General features: G+C 35.7%; 1 pseudogene; it reads left to right on the forward strand.

The window, feature by feature from the left end:
* LOC112097908 overlaps nt 1-5,327 on the forward strand; it is a 19,091-nt pseudogene extending 13,764 nt beyond the window's left edge.
* Nucleotides 5,328-5,429: the final 102 nt, after the last annotated feature.

Here is a 5,429-nt window from a genome sequence, read left to right on the forward strand (position 1 = left end):
CCAAATAGAGCCCTCCATTTTGTAAAATAACATCCTCAAATTTGAATTGTTGAGCACATGAAGTGATGATAAAGCCTTGATAATAAGACCTTCCAATGAAAGTTTCATTTGAGTGAATTATGGGAGAATGAAAGTTCTTGGAATGAGTGAGAAATTAAGCATATATCAGCGATTTGGGTTGTCAGTGAATGTTTTTCTTTAACATTAGTACACTCTTATTTCTTAGTAAAATTCTCTTCACGTCTTTGACTGTGACGTAGACCAAAAGCTAAACAATGTAAAATTATATTGTTATTTCCTTATGCTTGTTTTGCTATATATCATTTCTGTGCAATCAAGAATGTAATTTTGTAATTATTCAACTCTGCTTCCGCGAACATGCGGTATCTTGCAGATTTTTTTTCTCCCTTTTTCTTTCTGCGTTAAAACTGCAACAAATGGAAGTGACTGGCTTGATTTTAGCTCCTGTAAAAAAGTGCCTGGGGCAATGTCTTTTGTATCAGCAAGTTATCAAACATCATAGTTTAAATATAGAATCCTGAGTTGCTATCGAAAATTCCAGGTCTTTCACCTCTCAGTTTCTTAAAAGCTACAAAGCTTGATAGATATTGACAAAGCAAACCGTCTGCGGGCTGAAATGCTTCCACGGATCAGGAAGGAATTTGGTGTTGACACTATATGTTATGCGGATAACTACAGTTGATAGTTTTGACCCAAAATATGTCACAGTTGACAATTGACTTACAGTGTTTCCTTGTGTTACCAGGCTCTCATGTGTGAATTGAAAGATTAAGAAAGATTAATTCTTACTGACTTATGCAATTGAAGATTATGAAAAAGCATTTGCACTAAAGTTCCCAGCTTGTTTAATTGCTGTGAAGAGGCACATTCATTCTGAGTACTTGAGTTTCAGATTTCCAAGATGTGTAATTTTAGTTGCCATTGAAGTATTTAGTCGCTCATTCTTAAAAATCTGTTCCAATTTTCCTGTTATTTTGGGCCATAAACAGTTTAACAAGTCTGCATGTGGTTTCTAAAGATTGATGGTTATGATAAATATTGTGAGGTATGAAATATTAAATTGCTATAAATATGTGTACAAATTTTTCCTATTACATTGGGAATGAAATTGTAACTTGCGGGTCAAAAGAAATCCTAATTTGCTTTAGGTAAGAAATCTTAATTTGCTTAAGTGTCTGCATTTGTGTACAAAGGAAAAATAAGAAATTCTGCTACATGGGGACCGAAAATTTAATTGGCAGGGTCTTCATCAAATGTTTGTTATCAATACTGATCCCGGAATGTATGGAACACCGTGAAAAGTTTTTCATAGTTTCGTGAAGAAGGCTGATTTATCTGATTCATAGATTTGTTAAAAGCGCATCGGGCGGGGGACAAAAGAAGTGTTGAAATTGAAAAGGTTAATGGTTGAAGCATGCAGTGTTGCAATTAAGTTATTATTGTCTTGAAATAACAGGAGATGATAAGATGCTGCTTAAAGCATGCAGTTTCTGTTACAATTGTATTGGCCTGGGTTTAGGGAACTGTCAGAACTTTCAGAAGAAGATGGAGTTTCTCAAACCAAATCTAAGAAGATATCTCACATTCCCCACATGGTCTCAACGCACAGGTAAGTTTCTTCTCGAGCTCTGTTTTTCATTGTTCGTTATTTTTAATGTAAATAAGGAGCAGAGTTAATCTCTTATCTTGACTTTGCTTTGAGAAAACTACTATTATATCTATTTTTAATTCACATGTCCACAGTAATTTCATTCTAGTTTGAGCTGAGTGATAACTGTTCAAGGCTCACTTACTCATTGGGAGAAGCTCCATGATGCAGGCTGCTAGGATTAGCTTGTACAATTGCTGTGAAGAGGTACGTTTGGTTGCGATCAAAATTATTAGTCTCTTGTTCTTAATGTTTTCTGATTTTCCAGTTCTTTAGGGGCCATAAACAGTTTTCCAAGTACTGCATGTGGCGGCAAAAGATTGATGGTGATAATTCTATCTTGTGGCATGTGTGTTGCATTTGAGCACACGCAGAAACAGAGCTCAAGGGAAAGAAATTGGAAGATGCTCTAAATATAACAAAAGTATATCTCTACTTGCGGTCAATTTATATTTGTTTCTTGTGTCATTATGCAGATTAATTTATTCGAATTTATCCTATCTCATTCATTTATTTTGGACATAAGTTCGAAAAAAAAAAATTTTAAGCATACAGTTTCCAATGGATTTGATAGAGTGGTCACATGGCATTTTGATGTTGTTGGAGTAGCACTGTTCTTAAGCACGGCTTTGAGGTATCTCCCTCTCTCTTTTACGTATTTGTTTATCGATCTACATCTCTATATGCATTGATAGACTATTCTTGCCGTACAAAATTACTCTTGTTTTAGTGTTTTGTTTGTTGAACTTTGACTGGGGAATCTGTCTCTTTGTCTGATATGATGTTAGTGTATTGAAGTGTGTTAGATCTATCACCGAGTATTATTTCAATTTTTCTTTACTTAATCAACTTGCATCCTTTCCAAGTCCAGATCCTTAACAATAGTGAGACTTCGCTACAGAAGCACAATTTCTCTTGTTTTACAGTTAAATATGCAAGAATGGTTTTAAATTAACAGAACGCTTGAGATAGTTCTCTGAGGAAATGCAAGTGGTGAACATGGTTCCAACTTTTAAGAGCCTTAATATACCCATTTGTTCAGCGCTGTGTGTAAACAATCAGTATTGCGGTTTACATTCTTCTTTACTGCCTATATGTCTTGGACTTTGTCTCAAATGGATTCCATGCGGGGTTTTGAATGTCCAATTAGGAGAAAAATCAAGGCTTGCTTGGCCAGGAGTGGAAGCGGATCCGCTACTTCAGTCAGATGAACTTTTGAAGAAGGCTTACAACAGGCCATCTCGGGATGTCAATGGCTCAACTCAAAAGTCATTGATGTCAAAGAATGCCATTGTCTCCGGGCTTGGGCTCCTTGGCATCAAACAAGGGAATGTCGACTCTGTTGAAGGGGAAACAAGGGCTCCTAAAGTGCGAAGACAGAGGATAGTCCGGAAGAATTAAGGTGACCGCATAAATTTCTTGGAGTTAATCTTGTCAATTGCCCAATTTTGCTGCCTGCCGAACAGATACAACGCGGAAGTCCTCATCAAACCTTTGAGACATCCAAGAACTAGTAGGAGGAGGTGGTATTCACCCTGTTTCCTGGCAAGTATAGTTCACTACTTCACTGATAGAGGGATTCTTTTCTTGATTTCTAAATACCATATGTGATACAACGTGGTATATTCCAATTTTTCTCCAGTTAAATTCTAGTAAGTTAAAAAAGTTAATTTTGTTTTTGCGACGAATTGTTCTCTTAATAATAATAATTGCATGTTGCTTTGGAATCTTATTCACTCTCAGTAACCCAATTAAATTTTGCAAAATTTACTGCAGATTTGTCAAACAGTGTCTTTGTGATGACACTTTTGATCGCAAATTTCAATTTGAAGTATCATGTAACACCAAAAAACCATAACTTGTAATTACTTGATCATACTTGACTTCCTATTTAGGTTCTGTTTGGAATTGAAGTGTTGTAGCTACAACTATCTTGTGGAAAAAAAAAAGTTAGAATTATGAAACAAAAGTTAATAATATGTAGTAAATATAAATTTTAAATAATTATTTTGATAAAATTATTAAAGATATAATAGATTTTCCATCATATAAGTGAAAAATTAGATCAACATAACTTCTAAATTATAGCAATTAGTGTTTACCAAATACTTTAGTACTGTAACTTTTAAGTTACAGTTGTACAATTTCAATTCCAAACACGCCCTTAGTACTACTGTGTTGTAGTTATAGTTATTGTGAAAAAAGAACTAAAACTATAATATAAATGTTGATCGTGTGTCATATATATGATTTTTAAATAATAATTTTGACAAAATTAATAAATATATTATTGATTCTTTTATACTCCCGGTTTAATTTTTAAGTCACAATATTAAATATTTATTAAATATTTTGATACTGTAACTTAAAAACTATGCTCTACGACACTCTTATCTAATTTTATTTGTACTTTCTAGCTCGATTATACAAATCCTTACTTGATGTACTTGACCATACAAGATGTTACTTAACTTCACTTAATCTTACTCGACTTTAATTGTATATTTTATACCGAAATTTTTGTCAAAAAAAATTGGTCCCAATTCCATGCTCCTTCGGGGATCCCAGCAAAACAGTAACTTCCATTCAAAAGGGTTCCATGTTGAGTGCATGTAATCTACACAAGTTTGAGAAGAAATAACCAAAATAAATAAATAAAAGAAACCCACGTCCAAAGATGCCGTTGAAAGTTGAAACAAAAATTTATTATTGATACGAGAAAAGAGTTTATTATTTTCTTAACAAAAATTTAAGCTAAGACAAAAATAATGCCCAAAACACCCTTCTCATGATCCCAAACTTTCTAAACTCCCCCATTCCTCTGAGCATCATCTCTCCCAAATCTTTCTTCCCCCACAACCAGCCATGGCTTCAAATTCAATTAGCTCAACACTCCAATGTTGCTTGTAAGCCACCCACAAATCCTCAACTTCACATGGACTCAAAACCAAACCCTAGCTTCCTTCCCACACATCCTCATTATCTTCATCGTTACTTACCTCCCTCACATCCATCCTCTGCCACACATCAACATCAACATCAACATCACCATCATCATCACCTCTCATTGGACCCCACATTCTCAGATCCATCACAGCCATCCATAATCTCACCCTCCTCCTCTTCTCCCTCATCATGGCCGCTGGTTGCACCCTCTCGATCATCCTCCACTCACCTCACCTCCACTACTTCCCCTGTTTCCCCCCTACCATTTCTCCCTCCGGCCCCCTCTGCTTCTACGCTTACGTTTTTAACTCTAAAAAATACTCGAATTCCCAGACACCCTTTTGATCATTTTGTCAAACTCCATCCAACGGCTCACGTTCCTCCACGTCTACCACCATGCAACCGTCGTTGTAATGTGCTACATTTGGTTACAGACGAAGCGGTCTTTGCTTCCTATTGCGCTTGTTACCAGTGCAAGTGTGCATGTGATCATGTACGGGTACTATCTATTGTGTGTTCTGGGGTTGCGGCAGATTGGTCACTGATTGTCAGATTGTTTAGTTTTGCTGTTTTGGTACTGATGCTGAATTATCATTTCACGGGATTTGGTTTCCCTGGGATTTGGGGTTGGTGCTTCAATGCTGTGATTAATGCCTCCCTTTTGGCCCTTTTTGTTAATTTTCATTACAAGAGCATAGAAGTAAATAATTGAATTAACTATTATTATCTACATTAATGTGATGGAACACAAGCCACATCAACTAGAATTAGATTATGAATTTTAGCAGCCCCAGCAAAAAACATTTATGAAAGA

The sequence above is a fragment of the Citrus clementina genome, unplaced genomic scaffold (genome assembly GCF_000493195.1).
Source record: "Citrus clementina cultivar Clemenules unplaced genomic scaffold, Citrus_clementina_v1.0 scaffold_5, whole genome shotgun sequence".
NCBI lineage: Eukaryota > Viridiplantae > Streptophyta > Magnoliopsida > Sapindales > Rutaceae > Citrus > Citrus x clementina.